Source organism: Pleurodeles waltl, chromosome 11 (assembly GCF_031143425.1).
Source record: "Pleurodeles waltl isolate 20211129_DDA chromosome 11, aPleWal1.hap1.20221129, whole genome shotgun sequence".
NCBI classification, from domain to species: Eukaryota; Metazoa; Chordata; class Amphibia; order Caudata; family Salamandridae; genus Pleurodeles; species Pleurodeles waltl.
This window is the reverse complement of record NC_090450.1, coordinates 302,251,872-302,279,458: the sequence shown is the minus strand read 5'-3', so window position 1 is coordinate 302,279,458 and position 27,587 is coordinate 302,251,872.

Genomic DNA, 27,587 nt, shown 5'->3' with positions numbered 1-27,587 from the left:
TCATGATTGCACTCATGCACGCAGTGAAAGGTTTGGGATTCCAGGTTTTGTGGCAACTCCCTAACTGCTGTGGTGAAATCCCTCACACATTGTTGTAGTCCTTGCAGGAGGGATGGTAGCACTTACATGGCTGCTGACTGTTCTGCAGATTACATCATGCACATGCGCATCCCCTCAAGACTGACTGCCATATTTTGCATCCCCACCCGCACCTCCTTGGCCAGCTCCCGCTGTACTCCCACTACTGTCCTCTCAAAGGTGGTACCAGTGTCCTCAGAGTCCTCAGTTGGCAGGTCGTACTATTGTCGTGGTGGGTCGGTCCTCTGTGATGGCTGCTGCATCTGTGCTCCTCCTTGTGACTGAAGGTTGGGTCTGGAGGGTTCCAAGGACATCTTGGAGGGTCTATTTGCTAATGTTTGTCAGCTCGTCATCCATGTCATCAGGGAAGTCCAGGACAGGCATATCCCCAGGAGAGCCATTGTCCTCTGCAATGAGATATGGTACAATTAGGGGCATATTTATACTCTGTTTGCGCCAGAATTGTGTCGTTTTTTTTTACGCAAATCCGACGCAAAGCTAACTCCATATTTATACTTTGGCGTTAGACCCGTCTAGCGCCAAAGATCTTGGAGTTTGTGTCATTTTTTTGCATGGACACCTACCTTGCGTGAATGAGATGCAAGGTAGGCATTCCCGTCTAAAAAATGACTCCAAGGCATGTGCGCCTTATTTAAACTCCCGTGCAAAAATGACGCACGGGAGTGGGCGGGTAAAAAAAAATGACATCCAGCCGTTTTTGCGTCATTTTTTAACGCCTGGTCAGGGCAGGCGTTAAGGGACCTGTGGGCTCGGAAGGAGCCCAGAGGTGCCCTCCCATGCCCCCAGGGACACCCCTTGCCACCCTTGCCCACCCCAGGAGGACGCCCAAGGATGGAGGGACCCACCCAGGGAACTTAAGGTAAGTTCAGGTAAGTATTTTTTTATTTATTTTTTTGTGGCATAGGGGGGCCTGATTTGTGCCCCCCTACATGCCACTATGCCCAATGACCATGCCCAGGGGACATAAGTCCCCTGGGCATGGCCATTGGGCAAGGGGGCATGACTCCTGTCTGTGCTAAGACAGGAATCATTTCAATGGGGGTTGGGAGTAAAAAAAAATGGCGCAAATCGGGTTGAGGCCAATATTTTGCCTCAGACCTGACTTGCCCCATTTTTTGACGCCCAAGCTCCATTTTCCCCTATGCCGGCGCTGCCTGGTGTGGGTCATTTTTTTTTACGCACACCGGTCAGCTGCGCTGGCTAACGTCATTCCATAAATAAGGCGCCCGCATGGCGCTTTGGAATGGCGTTAGCAGGCGTTAAAAAAAATTTTTGACGCACAACTGCGTTGGCGCAGTTGTGCGTCAAAAAGTATAAATATGTCCCTTAGTGTGTCTGTGTTGTGGCAGTTGTAATGTGATGTCACTGACTTCCTATTAATGAGACATTGTAATCTTGGTTGCTGTTCATTGTTCCTGTCATTAGTTAGCATTCTCACAGGCCATTGCCACACCTGCATGTCACATGTAGTGTGGGCAGTTTGCAGAATTGTCTGCGGCAGATCCTCTAGGTGCAGGTTCTGTCTAAATTGTATGCTGCCACCTTCTTGTCCTACTCAACCCTCCCTCTACTTCCATTAGAATGGTGAGGCCTTGCAATGGCTGTGGGTGTTCTGATGCCACTTGCACCACACTTAACAATATGGGACTGACCCAGTCTCTGATATTTCACATACACCTATATGTTTGTGAGACCAAGCACATACTATGTATAGCATTGGCATGGCATTATACAGGTGTCAGCATTGGTAGTGTGTCAAGTTGATGTTGGCTAATGTGTGCTATATTGGATTGCACTGATGGGCCTGGCAGTGTGCTGTTGTCTTAGCAGTATGACAGTTGGGAGGTTGCAAGGTGGCATTGCAACTATTGTAACACAGGCATAGGGTAGACCCTGGAATGTACAGCATGGGTATGACATTGCTGCTATGTACTTCATAAAGTAAGTAACAATACCTGATGTTTATTGCGCCTATAGACATGAGCATCTTACAGGATTTACACTTTGTTAGGAATTACAGGGGATTGATAACGCCGTCATCCTGAACCCTCTATTTTGCGTGTGTTTGATCCATGGGCACCTAACTGCCATTTGCTACTTGACCAGCACACACAGCACAGGTGGTAGTGACAACTGTTGTCAATGGTAAATGACACCTGCTGATATTGCCTGATGCTGGAAATTGAGCCCTAGTTCATGTTGTGACAATACCAGCTGTCCTGTGATGGCAGACTACACCTTGACAAATGTACAGAGGGCATAAATAGTGTATAGAAATATTTATCTCTCATGAAAACATCAATTAATCATGGAGGACAATTTTTGTCTTATAAATTACTTCTATTTATTTTTGTGTTTTTGTGTCTCCCTGTTTGACTCCAATCAAAGGGTGGATTTCCACATAAAACAACATTCAATACATAACTACATAACTACGTATTATACAAACAAACAAATGATGAATAACATCATAAAATCATACTATGAAAGTAAAAAAACATATAAATTGCATAATTTTGATAGTTCTTAGCAGTGCTAAGATTTGAATGTTGTTTTATGTGGAAATCATGGTAGAGCACTGGAAAAGCACTGGAAAAGCAACTCAGGCGAAATAGGTCAGGCAGGGAACCTTCCATTTAGGGCCAGAAATTCTAAAAATCCCACTCCTTCTTCAAAAGAAAAAGGGAGGAGGTCCAGCACTAACATTTTAGCCAGCTTTCTATTGATTGTTCAAACTTGCTGTTGAGTGGTTGGATTTGTAGGGTCCCTCCTGTCTAAACATGCGTGCACTAGTAGCTTGGATACTTTCTTTTTTTATGCCACTGATTCAGGTGACTTCTGAAGAAAACCAGAGGGTGGAACCTCAATGTGCATTTTGGGTGGTCTCTGTATGTGGTGGTGTCTCCATCTGAGTCTTGTGCCATTTCGAAGTTGCTGATACAGGTGATGTCTCTAGCGTACTACTAGGGACAAGGCTGCTTTGTGTAAATCTGTCACCCTCTTCTTCTTCATCACCTTGATTGGAGCTGATTCCCCTCTCTCAAAACCTCCACATCATATGGGTTGTTTGCCTCCAGTACCATAGCGTGAACCAGGCTTACCTCAACAAACACTCATATATTGCAATGTTATGTTCCTGCTTGCTAGTCATAAGGAACCCCAAAACTGAGGACCAGAACGTTTTTAGAGTACAACTGGAGCCACTGCCAATGCCCAAAAACCTGGAAGTTGGTGTGTCGATGGTTGCCTCTCTGCAGTGCATATTTAGAATGATGCAGTTATAGATGCAGGTCTCAAGAGGAGCCTTACAAATATAGAAGCCGGCAGTGGTGGTGGAACCAGTGCTGCAGCCATCTTAGCAGGTTGAATCAGAGGGGTAATGTTAGTGTCCTCTGAGCCAGCTTCCATGACAATGACTGGCTCGTCATCCTCCACCCCTTCTATAATTCTAAGGCTTTCAGGAACTTTCCTTTTCCCTTGTCTCTTGTGACAGGTCTTGGACTCAGCTGGGGCCCAATCCATCTCCAGATCATCAGAAGGGGAACTTGGAGAGGTTGGTGGAGTACTATTTCTTGCTGGACATGGAGAAGCCAATGCTTCTAGAAGGGGTACATCTTGCTCAACAGGAAACTCAACTTCCTGTGCTGCTCCCATTTCAGGGAGAACTATTGCTGGGTCTGGCTCCAGTTGTCCACTTTGTTCAGTGTCCTCTGAAGATTGGGAACTAGTTTGTGGCTGAGACAAATCCAGTTCAGACTCACTGGCTGTGCCATGATTGAAGGGACAGCCTTTCTGAGAGACATGGCCTAGGGCTTAGGTTGGGGTAGTGCATTCATTGATTTGGGAGTGCTGCTCCCAGCTTGCTGCCCGATGATGATGGAGCAGGTCCACCATGTTTCCTGAAAAAGGTAGAGGATGCCATGCCAGTTGTAGCAATCTGCTTCTTCTCCTACTCCTCACTGGCCACTTTCTTGGTAGCATTAGAGTAGAGATTTGGAATAAATAATTTAGTAATCTGTCTCGTTTAAAATCTCTGCTAACTACTGGACACTAGGCAATTAATTTTTGAGGCAAGTAAGAAGGGAAGAGCTGCAAATCAAAAATATCAAATAGTCTCAATTTCTCTATGACATTTTCTTTTTAGGAGTCAATATTGAGAATTTTGGATTCTGTTTTGAATGTTTCCTTTAAATCATTTGTTCATTAATATCTTTATTATCAAAGCAATCAAAATTAATAACAAATTACAAAACAATACATATAGTGTGTCTCATAAAGATCTAATCCCTATTCTAATCTAGATTCTGGAAAATATAACTCAGTGGAACTCTTTAATGGTTCTTGTTTCGGATGTGAAAGCATATAGATTTTAGTCAAAATACCTTTTAGTAGAGTTTCTCAGGAATAAATTCAAGACATCACAAATAGAATAAGTAAAAAGTGTCAAATGTTTCTGCATGTGGATAGAACAGGAGGAAAGTGAGCCTGCGAGTAGGGTCTGTCAATGCAAGCTTTCAAATAAGCACCTCATCACGCCGCATCTCCTATCTTCTACCCCATTTGCACCAAATTTCCTTCATTGTTTTATGCAAATTCAGACCAAATCTAACTCCATATTTGTACTTTGTCGTAACACCAGTCTAACGTCAAAATATTAGAGTTTGTACCACTTTCCAGATGAGTAAACCCACCTTGCATCAATTAGATGCAAGGTAGGCATTCCCATCTAAAAAATGTTGCTAGCCCCACAGCCTCATATTTATCCCCATGCTAAAATGCAGCATGGGTGGGAGGAGCTTGCTTTGCACTATTATTTAACACATGGGTCATACCAGGCGTTAAGAGCCCTTTGGACCCATTTCCATGATTAAACACCATGTAATGGGTCCAAAGTTGCCCTCCTGAAGCCCCAGGAACAACCCCACTCACACCAGAGGGACACCTGAGGACGGGGGAAGGTAAGTAGGGTAAGTATGGGTAAGTATTTTTTTTTAAAATAAAAGTGCCATCAGGGGCCCAGCTTGGGGCCCCCTGCATGGCACAGGGTGCAATGGCCATGCCCAGGGGACACTGGTTCCCTGTGCTGCCCATTGGGGAGTTGGACATGACTTCTGTCTTTTCTAAGACAGGAGTCATGTGGTATGGATGGTTTTGCACCCAAAAATGACTCTAAGCTGGTTAGAGTCATCTTTTGTGATTCTAACCGGCCTAACTGACATAACTCCCATACCGCCAGCCCCACCCGGCTAAGGTTTTTTTTTTTTATGTTAGCCCACCCTTTGCACCGGCTTGCGCCATACCATAAATATGGTGCCCAGCTGGTGCTCAGGAATGGCGCAAGCCAGTGCTAAACCTTTTGGTGCAAAATTGCATTAGTGCAGTTTTGCACCAAAAAGTATAAATATGCCACATACTCTGGTAACACAATTTTACAGTAATTTATAAAGAAAAAAGTTGCATAAGGGAGCAATAATTTATGGCTCTAACCAATCATCTCTTGGAGTCTTCTTGTCAACAGGACAGTTTCTGCTGATATAGCAAGTTTAACTAAGAACGTTCTAAATACCTGATAAATCTAACTACTTTTTAATCAGGAATGAAACATTCATGTTTCTTCCCATAGGTGAGCTTCTATAGGATAAAGAACAGTTTAGTAGACAAGAAACATTATTAAGATGATATAATTTCCACTCTTACACCTCTTTCTATCAAAGCTTTATTAATAACAAAAACTCTGTTAAAACTAATCTAACATTGCAATAATACTTTTCATGGGTTAAATGGTCATGAAGCAAAGCACTAGTATTTTGTCTATTTCGTTGTTTGTTACTATTGGGCATATGCGTCATGAAATGTTATCCTCATGGCCATGACATATGTCAAAACTAACAAAGGGGAAAGGACAAGTAAAAAAAAGATAAAGAAACAGGAGTTCCTCCTTGCTATTATCTTCACCTAAGTACATGTTCTTGTGAAGGCTTCAGATGAAGAAAAAAAACACATTTAAATGCAGCGCTTGGTTAAGACCTACGAAATCTTTTTGTGCAGGTTAATTAGTATGATATTTTTAAGCCTAAATAATTCTCTCTCAATTCCCCCAGCTGATGGTTTGGAATCATCAAAGAGGAATTCAAAGTTCACTCTCATCTTCTGCTGAATCTCTTCTTTTTGTTTTAAAATATTCTCTTTCTTTGAGTCTTTTGTAATTTTTGTTAATACACTCACTCAATTCTAAATCTTTCTTCACTCTCCTATTAATTTCTCTACTTTTCTTCTTTAGAAACAACACCTTTATTGTCTTGTAAATCGCTAGTGTAGATGGAAAGCAGACAATTACTGTTAATACAGGAACTAAGATAGCTTTGAGGATTTATCCTCCTGGTGCTCTTATCCAGTTGCATTTTGAAGAAATTCCCTTTGTAAAACATTGTACTATAGAAGTAGTTTCTAAAGGTTGTAAATCAATATTTGTGTAGTTCATACATTTCTTACTCTCATCTACAGTATATGTACAACAATTTTCAATATTCAGCATTCTGCAGACTCCGCTTTTTTCAGTGAGTAAAATGTCTAAAGCATAACACTTTTGAAGTACCATTGATCTAATCATTACTAATTCTAGGTTTTTGACTAATAAAGCTCCAGAAGTGGTAGTTGCTAATTTTCCCACTACTGTTTAAAGCTTTCTAATCTATTCATCATTTAATACCGCTTCTATTGCTGGTACAATAGCTTCAAAAATGTGTACCTCTAGTTGTGTCTGCTCATTTACGCTGCTTAAATATCTATGTTCAGATGCCATTGTTAATGCATCTAAAAGCTCTGTAAGTGATACATTTGTTGGAATAGGGAAACCTAAATAGCAAATGTGTCTTCCTCTAGTTGTGTTTGCTAATTTACACTGCTTAAATATCTATGTTCAGATGTCAATGTTAAAGCATCTATAAACTCTGTAAATTATAAATTTTTTGGACTAAGCAAACCTAAATAGCAAATTTTCTCTCAGTCAGCTGGCAATCTAAAATAAGCATTCTCTTCACAGATAAGATAGGCTCCAGGTATAGTTGGATCATCCTTCTGCAAAATTTGCCATATTCCTCCTAATAACTCAAAGATTTTCACAATTACTATTCCCTTCTTGTGTCTTTTTCCCATAAGTTCTACTTTTAAACATGCATACTTTCCCTTTGTGCCTCTTATCTAATTTTAATTTCGGAACAGGCCTTTTTTTTTCTAAACAATATACTGCATGATATGGAACAGGAAAGATGAATGTGATGATATGCTACTTGTTCGTTAGCTGAAGAAGGCTTGTGTATGCATACATAGCAGTCTTTTGCATCAAAAACTCTTGTATATTCTTGCTCTAATCTAGATTAAACATTTGTCAAAATAATCTTCCTTATGTAGCCTACAAAAAAGTAGTTAATTCATCTTCATTAATACCTGTTTTAGATGTTGTGTCAGTGAACGTATCTACAGATTTCTCAGTCTCTGACTATTAGGTAAAATATAATGGCCATATAAGCTGACACCTATTTCTGGTTAAAATACACATGTTTATCTAAAGTCAGATCTTATAAAGCAATGTCTGTGTAACAGCAAAGTTAATGTCTTTATCTCAATATGCTACAATTTTAGTTACCTTCTTCTATGAGATCAGTTTCTTGCAGCCTCATTTACATCCATCTTCATAGTCTTCTTTAGACCTACTCCATGTCCTTCTAAATTGTTCTCTCAACTCTTCTTCTGCTACCTCGGGTCAAGGTAGTCTTCAATCCTTCCTAGCAATTTCACATTTTTTCAGGTTCTATTTTCTATTAACACAGTTCATGTTCTTCAATACTATTTAAACCTTAAGCCCTTGAGTATCTGTTTCAACTATTAGTTTATAAAAATGTTTCAGGGTGGTTCAGGTAATTCTTTATTACAGTCAAGCAAATCTGAAATTGAGGTGTTTAGCTATTGTCTCACATAATATGTCTATTCCGTTGCTGAATATCTACACAAGGGACTCTAGCTCCTTTGGATCTTCTGAGTGTTGGTTGGTCTCCTTTTATGTCACCTATACCACTTGATTCTATTTCTTCATCAATTGCCAGTAGTCTAGATCTAACTGACATCCATGATTTCCTCTTCTTTTGTTTGTAAGTCTTTGGCCATTTAGCATGTTTGGCACTTTTTGTTGTTCTTGAACCAGAACTTATTTGTTCTCCCTCCTGGATCTTCATGTTGTTCTTCAGGTATTTGGACTGTCAGGTCAGCTTGAGTTTCTCCACTTTCCATGTCAAGAGCTCCAGTGCCACTCTGTGAGATATCTGACAATTGGAATTCTTCACCTGTCTGTAAATCTTCACCCCTTTCTTCTTGCTGGCTCTGATCGCAAACTTTCCTTTTCTCTACTTGAGCCTGTACAAACTGCAATGGTACATTCACCAGTGCTCTTGGATCTGGCTCATGCAACACTATTTCTTTGCAGGGATTTCTTGTTCTCTGGGTATGAGAAGCATCCATCCCAGTTGGCACTCCAGCACACTTGATGGCTGTATTTGTGATCAGAATAACCTGATAGGGGCCTTTCAACCTTTGCTCCACACAAAGACTTTCTCACACATTTCTTGATAAGGAGCCAGTAACCTGGAATTAGGTCATGGCATTGCTCTGATGTGGATATACAGTGACAGCTTCAACCTGTCGAGACACAGAATACACCATATCAACCAGTCCTTTACAATAGTGAAGCACCATGTCATCTGTTATGTTCAGAAGTGCATTTGCAGGAACAGGAGGCACTCCCATTGCTCTCCCCATAAGTATCCTGTTTGGGGATTAACCAGTCTTTCTATCAGGTGTACTTCAAATACTCATCAATATTAGAGGTAAGGCATCAGACCACTTCAATGAAGTTAAAGCACAAACTTTTGCCAACCTTGATTTAACGGTTCAGTTGATCTGCTCAACGATTCGGGATGCTTCAGGTTGATTACTGCAATGTAACTTCTGTTTAATTTGTAGTGTTACACACAATGTTTTAATGATCTCACTGTTAAAGTGAGCTACTCTATCTGACTCCAAATAAACAAGCACACCGTACCTCTGGACCAACCCCTCAACAGCAGTTTGGCTGCAGTGCTACTGTCCTTTCTCCTTGTTGGGTAGGCTTCCACGCATCTAGAAAAAATGCACACTATAACCAGGACATATCTGAGACTTTTGCAAACAGGCATCTAAAAAAAGTCCATCTGCAATCGGTTGAAAAGACGTCCTGATCCTCCTACATGGCTCATTGTGACTGGTATTCATTTTCCAACATTCTTCTGTTGACATGTTACAGATTGGTGAGACAGTTCTTCTGCATGGACTCTAAGGGCCAGATGTATGAATCTGGCCCATTGCGATTCGGTAATTGCGATTTTTAAGAAATCGCAATTACCGACTCGCAAAGGGCCATGTATCACATTTGCCATTCGGTAATTGCGATTTCTTAAAAATCACAAATGCAATTACCGAATCGCAAATTGCGATACTGGCCCCATTCGCAGCTATGGGCCTGTTGGGCCATAGCTGCAAATTTTTTGCATTTCCTAAATTGCGATTTCTGAAACAGAAATCGCAATTTGGGAAATGCAAAGGGCCAGGGTGCTGGGGGCCTAAGGCCCCCTCTCCTGCACCCCAATTTTTTTTTTTTTTGCACATGTAAAGTACACACAGGCCAAAAGGGCATGTGTGCTTTACATATTTAATTTAAAAATGCAGTTGTACTGCATTTTTAAATTTTGCACCAGGTTACCACCTGGTTGCAGGTCATGGTATTTTGCAAAGCAAAATACCATTCTGCGAAAAATCGCAATTTGCGTTTTTTTGCAGAATTGCTTTGCGGCACTGCCAGGGCAGATCCCAACCGCTGGGACAGCCAGGCTGCAGGCTGGTGGCAGCCTGGTGGTGTCGGCGGTTGGACTGTGGCGGCTCCGCCATGGTCACAATGTGACAGTCCAACTGCCACCACTGTGGTGGTCCGACCGCCACCGTAACCGCCAGGGTCATAATGAGCCCCTAAATGTGGGATTAAACCAATTTTGCTTAAATGACCTTTCCGTAGTATCTCTGCTTAAATATGTAGGTCAGTGACCATAACTGACCCAAGTCATGGACCACACCAAAGCCATATTGACCATCTGTAAATATAATCACTCTCATTTGGGCTGTCAAGCTCTAGTACTAGCAATCAATTCTGCAACTTGTGCTGAGGTAACACATTGAAGCCATGAAGCTTCTAATATTTCTTGAATAGTACAAACATCATAAGCTGCTCTAAGGAAGCGTCATTTGTTCTCCGCCATTAACAAAAAGAAGAAAATCGGGTCTAACTAAAGGCTGATCTTTTATGTCAGGTTTTGGCTTGGTAAATAAACCGTGACATCAAGACAGTCATGTTCAAACTCATCAGATACATTACTTTTGGGTAGGGGTTCAAGACATGACAACACTATTGTTATAAATGGGATCTCTAGTTGGCAGTCAGTGGTAATGCTATCTGTATTTAACCACCGGCTCCATCTTGACCACTGACTCCATTTTGTGCTTAGCTTAGCTGCAAACAACGTCACATTTGCGGCACAGGTATTTTTCTGTGCACAGCTTGTGCAATGTGTTTTCACTCTTTCTCACCAAGGATGGGCACATAACATGGGAGTGGTAATAATAAGATGTACCAGGCTGAGAATGTGGATGGTAAAGTGGGGAACAGCTTGGTCTTGGAAGTGTACCTTGGGATTCGTCCAGTCTCTAAATGTGCTCTTTCAACACTGGCCTGGAACGGCCAGCGTTTGAACAACAACTTACCCAATGGGAGGGAGGGTTCTAGAATCTTCCTCCTAAGGTTGTTTAAAGTATATGAGGTAGTGGAGGCTTGACAATTGGGAAGAAGGAACTCATCTGAGAGGGGACGCTTTGCTCAGAAAATAATCCTATTGTGGGTAATCTTCCTTTGTTCTGGTTGTCCGGGTTCCAAGATCTGAGGTTGGCAGACAAAGGAATGATGTTGATGTCAGGCCCCATGGTGATGCATTTTTAATTCTTATTTTTAGCTTTACGTTGTGCATGCATAAATTTGTAGCCTATATATACATATAATAGCCATTGTTGAACTGTTGCCTCTTCTTTGTTTCTGTGACCATTATTATTTTACTGCTGTGATCACACTATTCTTTCAGTGTATGAAACTTGGGAAGTGCTTTAATACATGTGTTACTCACATTTAGAGTGCTGCATTCTTTGCATTCCATTCACTTTCTTTTCCTCTCAGTCTGAAATAGAGCAGACAAATTTGGCGTAGTCGAGCAGTATCATGGGGGGGGGGGGAGGCTGAAAAGTGGGAAATTTAAAAGTGAAATATGTTTGTCAAAAGCAGCTTCACAAACCATTCCCAGGTTTCATGTGAGATTCCAAGGTGGATCAAAGAACTGTATAATGTCCGTGTGAATGAGTGGTTTTGTGGTTCGGGGCTTTCAGAGTCCTAGGATGAATGTCTTAGTGAATCTGAGCCAAAAGATGTACTCATATGTTTACAAAAGTACCTCTTGAATAGGATGGTAATTTATCTATTTTAGGTCACAGGTAATGGATTTTGTTATCTGCTTATAGAAAAATGCATGAAAAATGTAAGCAGCAGTCTGTTGCAGAAAAGGCAGCTGTCAAAGTCGCTCAAAACAGATTTTGGAAACGCAAGGATACAATTAATCAAAAGAAAATTAATTTAGCAATTGCTAAAGCTGGGTAAGACTGGAATGGGATATGAACATTTGGGAAAGTACCTATTTTTCTAATTCCAGTGATGAAGAGGTTAAAAAAGCTGGGTGCCAGTTTGAGACAGACGAGCCAAAAGTGGTTCATGTACAGCCAATATTTAGACAAAAAATGCAGGGCACTCCACAGAACTCGGGGGGTGCTGAAATGCATTCACTAGAAGATTACACCCAGCAAGAAGATAATGATATTATAGACGGATTCAAACAGAAATCTGGGGAAGCATTACTTACGTGGATTGTGAGGTTGTTTGACACAGGTGCTTCAGGAGTGATATTAGACGCTGGAAAATCAAGGATGTTTTTTACTCTTAGTACTGACCCCATAATACAAGAACAATTTAGAAGTTATGGGATTCAAGGAGCGACTAATTTGTTACAATTGGCAGTTGTGGGATGTAATCAAAAATATCATACCGAATCAGATTGGCCACCAAATTGTAAGCCCTGGTGCACGTTAATTGATGCTATGCAAAGAGTTAAAGAAGAACGTATGAAAGCTGCAATTCTATTAGATGAAGTTCAGAATTTGTTAGAGGCTCCACTGACCATCTCAGTACGAAATAAAATCATTTGCCTTGCCCCTCCAGCTGACAAGCAAGTAATAATGACTCTCCTAATTAATCAGACAAGGCAGAGAATAAAAGAGGTGCTGGAGGCTGTTTGTGAGCTAGGAGACCTTGGAGGCTTGAGTAAACCAGAGAGATCCTCAAGATTTAAAGTGTCCCACAGATAACAACAGAGTGTCCAGGAGAGATATGTTTAAGGCATTACTGAAGGATGGTGTCAGCAAGCAGCTGATTGATGGGAAAGATACTAAAATCTTATGGGAAATGTACTATAAAAGAGGGTTGGACTGAAAGAAAGGTAGCAGAAAGGTTAACAAACAAGATAATAACGCTTGAATCATGGTCAGCCACAGATGCAGGAGGATGGAAACGAAAGGGAGAAAAATGTTTCTTCATGAGGGAAAGAGGAGGAAGATCTGGACAGCGAGTGGTTAACTGATGGGAGCAGGGAAGGAAGGGAATCTGCTCAAAGATATGAAAGCATATATCCTGAACTGAATTGGGCAAAAGTTGACAGGTTGAAATCATATTAGGAATGGGCTCGTAAAGAAAACAGACCCCATGCAGATTTAGAAATACACTGGAAACACAAAAATGTTCAACAAGTCAAAGCATTAGTTGACACAGGAGTGGAGCTTCTTTAATTTATGGAAATCCAAAAAAGTTTACCGGTCAGCACTACACCATCACCAGGTTGGGTGGAAAACAAACCCCTGCCATAAAGACTACGGTTCAGATACAAGTAGAAAGAGCACCAAAAAGAGAATATAATGTTTTGATTGTGTCCCTTCTAGAGTAGATACTGGGAATTGACATTTTAAAGGGGATGCCTTTATATTTGGATGATGGCTGTTATCAGTTTGGATCAAAGAGATACATTTCAGTGGCAGCTATGAGGGTGGGCCATCTGAAAATACCCCCAGTGAAAGTGCCCTTGGCAACTAAGGTAATTCGCGTAAGGCAATACCGTGATCCCGGAGGGCATGAGGAAACAAGTAAAACTATACAGGAAATGATTGAGGCTGGTGTGATAGTTCCAACTACCAATGAATGGAATAATCCTCTGTCGCCCATTCATCGACCTGATGGGACCTATAGAATGACGGTTGATTACCCCGAGCTGAATAAACATACACCCCCTTTGACAGCCGCGGTCCCTGACACCATCACTTTGATTGAAGGAATGCAAAAAGATAAAGGGACATGGTAAGCAACCATTGATATCGTTAATGCTCTCTTTTCAATACCATTGGCCCCTGAGTGTCAGGGGCAATTTGTTTTCTCACATTGTGGCAGACAATTTAAGATGCAGTCTTTGCCTATGGGGTATGTACATAGGCCCACAAACTGTCACCGGCTGGTGGCAGAGCACCTGTATGAAGTATCTATCATTACAGGGGTACAATTGACCCATTAAACTGATGATGTGATGGTTCAACGAGAGACACAAAAACAGATGCAGACTCAGTTGGAGCGGGTTGTGGAACTCTTAAACAATAAAGGGTGGATGATAAATCCAGACAAGACACAGGGACCCTCTAAAAATGTGAAGTTCCTAGGAATTCAGTGGAATCAGTGGCACAGAGAGGTGTTGCCAAAGGCAAACAAAAGGTTTTAGAGTTTGCCACTACCCACACTACCCAGAAGACACAGCGAGTCATTAGATTGTTTGGTTTTTGGAGAAAGCATATCCCTCACTTGAGTCAGATTTTGGCCCCTTTGTACAAAGTGACAAGAAAGAAGCATGACTTTGAATGTGTAGAAAGCAGCAGTGTGCATTTGATTTGGCAAAAGAGGCGATTCAACAGGCTTATGGCCAGTACAGGAAGGAGACATTGCATTGCATGTAACTGTTCAGGGGCAATATGCAAATTGGAGCATGTGGCATAAACAGGGAAGAACGAGTGTATCCCTGGGTTTCTGGACTAAAAACTACCTGATGCTAGAGAGTGATATACTCCTTTTGAGAAACAATGACTTGCTTGTTACTGGGCTCTGGTGGATACTGATCAAATGACCCTACGTCATAATGTGATTTTGAGACCTGAGATTTCAATTATGCAGTGGATGATGAGTTCCCCTAAATCACACCGCATAGGACATGCACTAGAAGCTAGTATCATACGTTTGGAAATGGTACATAAAGAACAGGTCCTAAGTGGGACCAGCAGGGATCTTCGCTCTAAATGAATAGGTGTCAAACGCGCCTGTGCAGGATGATGAGGGCAGGAGGGACAGCAGATAAAAGAGTCTTCAGTGAAATGGGGTGAGCCATTTGAATCCTTGTCCCATGAGGATAGGAAGCTTGTGTGGTTTCCCAATGTTTCAGCCATGTATGTGGGGGCTAAAAGACATTGGAAGGCAGTGTCACATAACCCAATCATCAAGAAGTTGTTAACTACTTCAGGAGAAGGGAAGAGTAGTCATTATGCAGAATTCTACTCTGTTTATCAAGCACTGACACAAGCATTACCTGGGACTTGTCACATTTATACTGATTCTCATTCTACCACCTGTAGGTTAGCTATCTGGCTTCTTACATGGCATGCACATAACTGGCAAATATATTCTAAGGAGGTATGGGGCAAAGAGTTGTTCTCAAGAAATTTGAGAAATGCTAGAGCAAATTACCATTACTCTGTATCATGTCAATGCCCACTGTCCCACTGATTTACTAGAATGATGGTTCAATTACCTTGCAGACAACAAAGCCAAAATTTCAGAGGCAGAAGTGGTGACACCAGATTCTGACTTGGTGGGGATGGTTAAGTGGGTGCACCAAAAATGTGGACACCTGAGAGAGAAAGCCACAGGTGCACAGATTAGAGGGATCAACATTCCCCTAGACTTGATAAAAACTGTGATCATGCAATGTTCTATTTGTCAACACACACAACAGAGAGGTCAGTTGGGGAGAATGAAATTACTGGACATATAAGGCAAATTGTTTACATTGGGCAACTACCCATTTGTCACAGTTGTCAATACGCTTGTACAGTAGTGGACACTTATTCTGGTTACATGATTGCCATCCCTTTGTTGGTGTGCCACTCAGTACAACACTATCAAGACTCTGATCTTGTAAATGATATATTATGTAGTCCCACTCCAAGTCGAGAGTGACACTGGGTCACATTTAAAAGAGACATTGGTACAAGACTATTGTTTACAACACACTATTGAGTGGATTTATCACATTCCTTACTATCCACAAGCTGCAGGACTGATAGAGAGAATGAACAGCTTGCTGAAAGCCCAATTACGAAAACTATCAGATGGAACTTTGAAAAACTGGAGAGAGGATTTAAATGAAGCCCTCCAACTTTTGAACAACAGACCACTGACAGATGCAGAGACTCCATTGATGAGAATGTTAATCCCACCATTTAAGATACAACCCCATGTGGTGACCAACACTATAATGTATTGTGAAATAAGACCTGGAGCACTAGCCCCTTACCGAGCTACACCTGATTCTGCAGGCCTGGATCTACATGCTTTAAAAGCTTACACATTGAAACCAAGAGACATGGCACTCCGTGTAACAGGTGTTGGACTACAGATTCCCCTGGAGCATTTCAGATTGATAGCTCCCAGATCTGGGTTGGCACTCAAAGGTATTTAGGTCTTGGGGGGAGTGATCGATGCAGACTACAAAAGGAGAAATTAAAATGTATCTCCTGAATAGTGGAGACACTGGCCCTCATTACGAACTTGGCGGTAATCACATGTGGAGTCGTGGCGTGGCGGCGGTAGACTGGGCACTGCCAAATAATGATGCCAAAAAGTCAAACCTCCAAAAATCCTGCAACCTCCACCCACCACCAGGGCCTGCAATGGCAGAAAGGCAGTACACCCCACCACCGCCATGCAGACAAGTACTTCGCCCACTAAATAATGAAGCACAAATCCGCGTGATGGATAGTGTATGCCTAATGACCATTGATAGTACGGACCGCCACAGCCAGCAATGGGACCAATCAACATCAAATGCAAACATTGGCAACTTTGAAACCCACACACATGACACACATCCCCACACTATAAAACACCAACACACATACCCCACAATCCTTTGCATCGCCCATAGCACAACTGAGATTGACAACACAACATGCATACACTGAACACAACATAGCACAAGTTACACAAATACACCACCAAAACACATACAAACCCCAAACACCTTCATAAGCCACACATGCAACCACACAACAGCACCTTCACCAATACACCCACAACACACCACCCACAGCACACATCATGGCACCCCCTAAGCACCCCCACTTCATAGATAGGGAGCTAAGGACCATGGTGGAGGAAATACTCAGGGTCGAGCCACAACTATTCGGGGCACAGGTGCAGCAGACACCCGTGGCCAGGAAGATGGAGCTATGGCAGTCAATAGTCAACAAGGTCAACGCAGTGGGAAACCATCCACACACAAGGGATGACATCCGGAAGAGGTGACACGACCTGCACCGGAAGGTTCGGTCAATGGCATCCAGGCACAACATCGCTGAACAAAAGACTGGTGGCGGTCCCCCGCCTACACCCCCCAAATATACCAACTGGGAGGATAACGTCCTGGCTATCCTGCACCTGGAGGGCCTCACTAGACTCACTGGACGACTGGACTCGGGTAAGTCAACTACTATACCTTAACATTCAACCCACCTACAATGCAAGGATCACCCCACCCCTCTCACTTCCACCAGGACCCCATCGCCAGCCAGTCCACAACACCCACATCCAACTGCCCTACATGCCCACTCTACCACAAACAGACCAGCATTCTGCTCCCTGTGCACAGTCACCTACCCCTTCATGGATTCCCAGTAGCACTACAGCACCCTTAATTCACCCCCCACATAAAATGCAAAGAAATGTACACAAAGGGACTTTGCATGCCACAGCAGGGGAATATAAGCACGAAATAAGGCAGAGCAGTGCATCAATTGCCAAAAAAGTACCTGATACCCACATGTCCATTCCCCCCCCACAGGCACAACCACCCATGCCACCCAGACAGAAATGCCAAGGAGTGCCAGCGCCCCACATGAAGACAGAGGCCCCACTCAGGAGAGTGCAGAGGGATGCATGCAAATTGAGGAATACCTTTGCCCATCACACAGTCCCGGACTGTCACCCTCCAGCAGCCACACCCAGTATACCACTGATTGCCCTACCACCCAGCCACCATCATCAGCTCTGGCCAAACAACCCCACACCAGTGTCTCCCAGCCACGGACTGGCGGACAACATGTACAGAGGCCAGAGTCTCCACCTACAAACAGGCAGGAAGATGAAGGGCCCGATGCAAGTGGCACTGCCAGACCTGTGCAGGGGGCACAGGCACAGGGGGCTAAGGCCAGTGGGAAGGCATCAGTGGCCCAGGGGGGTGGCCAAAGGATGGATGCAGCAGCCCAGGAGGTGGTATCTAAGGTCCTAGGAGCATACCACCATACCCAGGACAGGATGGGCCAGATCCTGGCTACGTTGGAGCAGAATCAGAGGCTTCATGTATCACACCACCATGAGGCCATGGAGCAATGGAAACAGCTCAGTGCCACCATGGCCTCCATTGCAGGGGTGCTGCAGAACCGGTACCACAGCCAGCCTGAGTTCTAAACCCACCTGCAGGCCCCCACCACGAGCCAGGACACTGCCCTGCCCTCTACATCTACAGAAGCTACTCGACTGGGGGAACTGCCAGACGATGCACAGGAAACCAGTTCCCCTACTCCTGCAGCCCAGCTTCAGCCATGCAAACGTGCCCTCAGACCCAGACATGCCACTGAAACACCAGCCAAGACCAAGCCCACCGCTAGGAAGTGACTCTGCCCTGAACTGTCTTCCTTGTGTGCCACTGTGCTCCCTTGTTGACATGCCACTGCCATCACACCAACTTCCAATGGCCACATTGAACAAAACCCTGTGCTACAGCTGAGCATATATACCTGAGTATGGATATGCACCATGTGCCCCCTCTTTATCACTGTCCTATGAAATACATATATTTTGCCATTTAATAAACACACCTATGCACTCAAATCGTATGTCCCTCATCAATATGAGATATCAATTGTGAATGTGTACGCATTAGCTAGTCAATAACATAATCATGCCTTAATTGCAGGAGGGGATCCAATGCACTGTAGTGTCTGAAGTATGTCACACTGTATATAATATTGGGTTACCTGACACATGCCACTTCAGTCATCAGTTAACAGTGTCACTGACTATAGACACCACATTACCAATTACATGAGTCAGACTGAAACTATGCAGTAAAGACATCAGTATCATTAAACAGTACCTTATAGTCACTGGAAGTATAGGTGGATCAGCTGGTTCCTGGAGTTTATATCTTCCAGAAGGGAATAGCTTTCCTCGCAGGCAAGTTGTGCAGCATGCAGCAGGCCACCACTATCTTGTCAGGGACATAGCACAGGGGTCCCTCAGAGAGATGGAGGAAACAAAATCGAGCCTTCAGGAGACCTGTATTGCGCTCAATCGCCCTCCTACTATGTCCATGGGCCTCTCCTACGATGTCCATGGGCCTCATTATAATTCATCTCTGCTTCTGTTCTGGGATTCCTCACCGGTGTCAGGAGCCATTGCAAGTTGGGGTAGCCAAAATTACCTGCAAAAGTGGGCAAAACAGGACCTTAATAAACTGACTTTACATGCACATAGCCTGTCTGTCAGCTATGTACAGATCCAGTGTAATATACACTCACCTATGAGCCATCCTCTGTCCCCTTGTAGTTGTTCCATCAAGTGTGATACACTGCTTGTTCTCAGGACAAAGGACTGTCAGTCAGTCAGTCAGTCAAAGAACTTTATTAGGCAGTTGCCATAAAAGTGCATACAAAGACACATATTACGAATCTTTAAATAGTATAAAACACAATTAAATACTATAAAGGCAATTTCTAAAACACCATGTAAACATCTGATCTAAAAAAAACTTAACATATGACAAATAAGTATACTGAACATAATTAAGAGTCGCAGAAACACAAGATTTACAGATGTTATCTCAGAATAGAAACTATCTTGTAATATTATACAGAAATCTCTCACAAACATATAGAGATTAAAATGGAATAGACCTTTTCCTGATACTTAAAGAAGCTGTAACAAAAGTTAGTACGTGGTGACCAGTTTGAATATCTGGCAGTCTCTGAAAATATAATAGAGCTTCCTTATAATGGATAGGTCTAAGATAACATAAAATGGGTAAAATAAAGACCTTTCTAGGAGCGGCATATAAAGAACAAAAGAGAAAAAATGTGAGGTACTCTGCTTTGATTTAGAATCACAGGGGCGGGGTGGTAAATCCTTTTTCCAAAAACATGGTTTGGGAAAGGCTGCCCTTAAAATGAATCAAATTAAATCTAAAAAATTTTAAAAGAGAGGTTATTTTAGAACTTGAAAACCAGATCAAGTAAGGTTCAAGATATGGGGCAGTTAGAATCCGGATATAGGGGTCGAAAGATTTCAATTTCAGGGAGCTATGAAATCTCAACTCTGATATGTGCTCAAAATAAGTTGACCTCAAGACAGACCTAGAGTTTGTCGTTAACAGTTGGGGTTCTTCAAACATGTACCTGAGCCCTAGCTTCTCAAAGGAGTTTTGCAGGAACACAAGCCAGGGAATCCTATTTGAGTTGTCCAACTGTAAGCAATCAGAAATGCAATCTTGAATAAGTTTTGCTGCAGGGATCAGCCAGCATCTAATCCAGAGCAGTAAAGTAGCAATAGAAACCCTGTCCTCCAAAAAACGTTGACCAATTTCCTCATGACTGATGATGTTTGCTATACACTTTGGAACAGTCAGTAATCTACGCAGGAATTTATTTTCAGCACTTTGGAGGGAGGGTATTTTGTTATAGCCCCAAACTCCTGCCCCGTATAAGACTACTGCAGCACACTTGGAGTTATAAAGTGTTTTCATCTGTGCAAGGGGTCTGTGACCTAATTTACTAGTAAAGCGAAAAATCGCTTCATTATTCCTTATCAACTGTTGGAACTTGAAATTAATGTGAGACTTCCAGGACAAAGAGGAGCTCATATACATACCTAAATAACAATTTTTTTTAACCTTATTTAAAATATGTCCTCTCATAATAAATTGTTTAGAGTTTGTATTACGTGGGCCGAATGCCATAACAAAAGTCTTAGGGTAGTTCACTTTCAGATCAAGGTCCAACATAAATTTGTAAAATAGGTCCAAGAGTCCCTGTAAACCATTTGCGGTACGAGCAATTAAAACGGCATCATCACCATATAATAAAACTGGGAGAGGTCTCTGGCCCATCTTTGGTACATCTTTTCCATGTTTTACCAGCGAGTCAAAAAGCCCATTTATATATATCAAGAAAAGAAAAGGTGCTAGGATACATCCCTGTCCTACGCCTCTTGTTGATGGAATAGGAGAAGTTCTCTGACAATATAAACCAGTCTGGACTGAAACCGTTAAATCTGTATGTAGGCGTTTAATAAGCTCCAAAAGGGACGTATCACAACCTAGAGCTCCCAGAATTTGCCATAACTTCGACCTATTGACCATATCAAAAGCACTAGTTAAATCAATAAATGCCATATGAATAGACTCCTTTTTGGCTGTCATGTATTTACTAAGTATCAGATGCAGATTTAAAACTTGCTCAACTGTGTCTACACCAGGTCTAAAACCAAATTGAATTGGGGATAAAATCTGGGCCTCAGTCACCCAATCTTCTAAACGGGATAAGATCACACTTCCTAAAATCAGTAGGAGAAATTTGTCTATAACAGGAAGGATCTTGTCTGTTTCCTTTTTTGAAGATAGGAACAATAATAGCCGATTTCCATGAAATAGGTACATTACTATTCACCGTGCTATTCAACACATTTGTAACTAAAGGACCCCAGAGATCAAGTTCAGATTTAAAAAGATCAGCAGGGACCCCGTCAGGGCCAGGAGCCTTTCCCTGCCTTAGCCGATTAATGGCACTTAAGACCTCATAGAGATCAAAGGTAATATCTAGGGCCTTGATATTAGAGTCTGAAATAGAGTATGCAGTAAGGTTATCCTCTATATACAGGTTCTCACTATCATCGATTCCTGGGCAAAATACTTTCCTAAAATGAGTCACCCGTACATCCTCTGCAATAAGACAATCATCGGCCTTACTGTTGTTATCTGAAAAGTAAGGGTGATTTATCACCTTCCAGAATTTAGAAGTGTCCTTCAGCTCAGAGGCAGCCAGAAGTTCGACCCAAGCCTTAGACCTAATTTCTGATTTCCTTTTTTCAAGAGCAGCCTTATAGTCGGCTCTGGCTAGTTTAACTAGTTGGTGGGAGGGGGGAACAGCTTTAAGAGCATCTTTTAGTTTTTTATGAGCAGAAGAGCACACAGAATCAAACCATCTGTGGACCACTGGCCCCTTCAAGGGCCTATTCGCCACAGAGGCTCACGAGATATCAGTACTTAAAAAATTCAAACTCATGGACTATACATTCATGATCTAACTGCTGAGACAGACACGTATTAATAGAGTCAAACCTAGTACTTACAATTTCCTGATTAAATAATTTAGGATGTATTTTGTCCCATTTTAAGCGTAAACCGCAATTTGAAGTATAAACAGTACTAGCTCTCAAACTTTTATTCTTAGGAACCTGATTAATATTTAAATCCAAATTAATGCTGAGGGGAATATGGTCACTGGCGCAGTGAGGCGTGATCTTAAATTCTTGTATTAGATGATAATCAGAGGGTCCAATAAGTATATACTCAATGATGCTCCCCTTCGGTTTCCCTGTGAAAGTTGGTATATTACAGGCATCAGCAGCCAGTTTCTCCGTAACGTGTACCAAATCAAACTTACATATAAAATAGTTTAGGGCATCTCCTTCAACAGTGTGAGTGAAATGGATTGATGACTCTCTGCCCTCATCAGGCAAGGCACACAGTTCCGTAGGTTCCTTACTACACAAAGGAGTGTTGAAGTCGCACACCCATAGTATAATTAGATCACGATCCTGTAAAACATTTGATGAATCAATGAAGTCTGCTACCTCCTCCAGGCATCCCATAAGGAGACCCTGGGGGGATATTATTGTAAAAATTTAAAATCAAAATATCTTTCTGTCCACTAATAGATACTAAAACAACCATAAAATGAGGGGAAGACCAGATTAAGGACACGTTCAACAGAGGGAGATGTCCGGATACGAGAACTAAAAGGCTGCCACGTGCTCTCCCCATTGGGGAGGTTATAGCTGGCTGACACAAAGAAGTAAATCCATTCAGAAGGAGCGTGTCCTTAGACCAAGTCTCCTGTAGACAAATTATGTCATAGGAAGAAATAAAGCTCCTGCAATCCGAGTTGTCAGTATTAGACCGCAACCCCGCTATATTCCAACTAATCAGAGTTAGTGGTCTAAACCCAGGACATGGTGTTAAAACTCTAGTATTTATAGGAGTTGACAAATCCAATACAGACTTTCCTGCGTCCCAAATACATTCATTGTAAACATTCCCAGCAACTGATCTTGCCATTTTATTAGGGCAGGGGTAAACCGTGGCCGTCAGTCAATCGTTCTCATCAAGGTAATTGAGAGCCAAAAGGCGATTACTAGTGGGTACATTTACCTGTAATTCGGACCTTACTGGGTCAAGTGTGTGGGTTCTTAGGTTAGTAGCGGAGCGATGTGGTAGGAGCGCGGGATCATAAAATTGACACAGAGGATGTATTTGGATCCTATTACATGACCTATTACATAGTTCGGAATTAGACAGGAAATAGTCCACTGAACAAGAATTTGCAAAATTTAAAACAACATAATCTCCGTCCTCCATTTTCTTTGAATATCCAACCCTCCTCACTCTGTGGGCCATAAGAATCTTATCATTATGGTGAAAATTAGGTTTAATATTAGATTTCAACCAATGACCAGCTTTCCTGATTAGGGATTGGGTATCTCCTATTTTAGAACTCACCAAAGGGGGAACATTTGATAGAACCAATACATACAAATTACAATCTGGAGGTAGATGTAGAGAATCTACATGATTTGTAGATTTATTATGACCCGTAACATGCAACCTAGAGGAACAAACTTCCATGGTCAACCTCTGTGCAGAATCGTCAGCTAACTTTCCTTAGCCAGAAAACGGCCTGTGAATTGGGCCAGGGGTTACTTGCTCTTTGAGGTAACAAAATAGATAAGGGGTTGGTTTGATGAACCAGGTCATGGCTGTGAGATTTTCCTGTACTTACTAATCCTGGCTTAAGTAAATGGGATAAAGTACTAGTCACATCATTACAAAAACAATCAAGCTTCCTAGTAATCATTATGATAAGTTTAACCTCTAAGGTTGCACAAAAAGATTTGAGTATAGAATCTATAGTACTTGTAAAATCTTCAGAGGCATCCTTTCTCAAAAGACATTCAGGAGTGGAAACCAGGGGAACTGGATCTTTAGCACTTAAATCCGAATGGGTGGATGTTCTCTTTTTAGGGCCCAAAGCCTTTTTTGTATTTTTAGACTTTTTCCCGGCTCTCCTCTTCTTCAGAGGAGGAGAATCAACCTGAGAACAAGAGCTTTCCAGAGATGGATTAACAATTGGGGTAGGAGAATTGTTTAAATCTGTGAGAGGAAGTATATCATGACCCAACTGTATGATACTAGAGGGCAGGGCCGGTAGTAAGGGCCCGGTTCTTGAATTAGTGTTTATATGAACAATAGGTTCCAAAGGGGGCTGCTGAACAGTGTTTTGTACAGCCCCAATCCTTTCTTCTACTTGTTCTAGTTCAGATTCAATGGCCCCCATCACAGTGGATAAATAGCTAGTAATGGAGGACTGGAGAGAGCTGGGCCCACCTTCCTCCTTTTGCAAGTTAATCTTTCTCACACCACACACATCCACCACACATCAGCATACTTTACAGGCACTGCATCTTTGTCTGGCACATCTACACATGATACAAGCACTCCCTCAACCTACACTCCCAGACCTGCATCTAAATCCCCTCCAAATGCCCCTAAGAAGCTTTTCCTTTCCCGTATTGACCTGTTCGAACCCACTGGCCCACCCCGTCTCATCCCTACACGTGCCCATCTCCTTGCCCAGTCTACTCCTTCCCCATCCAAGTCGGCCCCAGTCCACCTTTCCCATTCCTTGCCCCTTCCCCAGGGAGGAAGATCCCCTGTGTTGCCCCAGGTCCCTCTGCCACCCCCCAGTCCAACCCCACTCCCCCTCCTTCCAAGGGGAAACCCAAACCCCCTCCATCAGCTCCCAAACCTAATATTATGGCATATTTGGCTTGGGGTGTGGGAGGGGCTGGTGGTGCTTTGCAGGGTGGGTGTGTAACAGTGCCCTTTGTTCTCATGTGTACTAGGTTGCGGTACTTACCGTTGTCGTCTTCGTCAGCGGTCACGGTCCTGGAGCTATATGGCAAGGAGCAGAACTGGCATTATTTCCAACTCTCTCTCCATGTCTGCATCAGCGTGTTGTGTGTGCCTCCAGTGAATGTGTCCTTTTATATTGTTTGTTTCCGCCACGCTTTGCCTGGCGGTGGTTCCTGCCCCAGAACTTATGCCGGTCTTGTATTTCATTATTTGGTGGGTGGGTAGGACCTTTCCGCCGGCCTGTAGACAGCCTCCTCCATCCTCGTCGGGACTACAAAGATAGCAGTGTGTGATGGACTGCTACTTATTTCTCATTGGTTTCATTATTTGGCGATCCGAACTGCCAGCATGTTGGCAGATGTTACCACCACTGCCGGCGGGGCAGTCTTTACCGCCATGTTCATAATGACCACCACTGACTTTATGATACAATCTGGAGACAGAATTGCTCAGATGCTAATTATTCCAGTGTATGGAGGAATAGTGAAAAAGGCGACTGTCCCAGCCCTTCTTACAGTATGTGCGGAGGGAGGTTTTGGTTAAAGTGACAAAAACCCTGGTGCTAAGGTGTGGATAGAATCCCCAAGTCATCCTCCAGAATCAGCAGAAATAACATCCTCTTAGTTATGAAGCCCGGGAAAGAGAAGTGGGAGCATGTACCAGCTGACAAATGTTGTTTGCGAGAATGATCATACTTGCCTCTTTTATAGACCATGCTGCGGGATGTCTGTGTGCTAGCTGTGGTACGTGGTCTCCTTTCGGGCGTGTGCATGTGGGGTCAGGAGGGATTGTAAGCCCGCAGCTCCAAACTGATTGATTGACCAAGCCGATCGACACCTTTACTGCACTTGATTGAAAATGTTTATATACATCTGGCACAAGTTGTACTCAACAGATCGGATGTCTGCATGGCTTCCATGCAGAGTACAATGGATGTCATATCCACCTGTTTGGTTGCTATCCTGATGCCTGCAAAGATTTTACTGAATATTTGTAATGACACTAGCAAGGATGGAGATGTCCAGGAGAGTGATGTGGTATCCCATTTTGGTCCCTATGAGTACTGTAGGTTTTGCCAAGAAAATTGGGATAACTTGACCCATATAATTACTTATAATATCGTCCCCAGCAATGTATGTTTCAAGTTTACTTATGATTCACATCAAATTGGAAAATGTGCTCAATTGCACCTAGGGGCAGCAATGGGGTCTCCTCGAGAGATACCATGGGAACAAGATCTGTGTCACTACCAAACCAATCAACATTGCAAAAGGATGACAAATGACATGACCTGCCTCCACATTGTGAATGCTGCTAGTCACATCAAGCATGTCAAACTACCAGTAGGATTGTTATTCTCTGGTGGAAATATCATCTTTACATACATCCCTGCCATTATAATTAGTGGACCGTGTACCTTTACATGATTAGGACTCATGATGTTTCCATTCCATTCTGTACATGCTCGCTATTCAAGGGACACAGTTCAATTAAGTGACGACTGTGACTCTGAAATTCAATTATCTAAATCAGAATATATAAGCTTGAGTCTTTCTATTGTAGGACTACCAGGATTAGCCATTTATAATACTCAATTTATTAACAGGATAGCATGTTTAATGATTAAAAACATCAATCATACTTCTATTGCTTTAGCTGAATTATTGCTAGACATACAAGGTACTAGAAAAGCTGATTTGCAAAACTGGACTGTCATTGACTATTTACTGTTAAAGCATGATCATGGTTGCTTAGAATTTGACGGTCTTTGTTGATTCAATTTGTCAGGCCACTCTAAATCTATCCAGTTCCAAATTGACACTTTTATGACTTGGTGAAAGGAGTAAAACAAGATCTAGTCAAAGGGTGGCAGGACTGGTTGTTCCAGGAGTTGCCCGATGTTGGGCAATTATGCTATGCTTTAGGCGGGATACTTGTAGAAATTTCCATCATAATAATGATATGTTGCTGTGTATAATGCATACCTAACCTACTTACAATGCTTAAACCTAAAAGAGTTAATTTTAGACCAGTATTTTATGAGAGTCACTGGTCCAAAGGTGAAATGTAATGCTATCTGTATTTAACCACGTTTCATCTTGACCACTGACTTTCTGTGCTTAGCTTAGCTGCAAACACCATCACATTAGTGATGCAGGTGTTTTTCCATGCACAGCTTGAGCAATGTGTTTTTGCTCTTTCTCACCAAGGACGGTCACATAACATTAGGGAGTTGTAACGATAAGCTGTACCAGGCAGAAAATGTTTATGATAAAGCAGGGAACAGCTCAGTCTTGAAAAAGCACCTTGAGATTTGGCCAGTCTCTAAACGTGCTCTTTCAACACTGACCTGGTACGGCCAGCATTTGCACAACAACCTACCCAATGGGAGGAGGGTTTCTAGAATCTTCCTCTTAAGGTTATTTTAAGTATATAAGTTAGTGGAGACTTGACAACTGGGAAGAAGGAACTCGTCTGAGAGGGAACACCTTTCTCAGAAAAGAATCCCATTGCGGTTAGTCTTCCCTTGTTCCTGTTGTCCTGGTTCTGAAACCTGAAGTTGGGGTCAAGCCCCATGGCGATGTATTTTTAAATTGTATTTTTAGCTTTGCATTGTGCATACATAAATATGTAGTCTATATTTACATATAATATCCATTGTTGAAATGTTGCCTGTTCTTTGTTTCTGTGATCATAATTATTTTA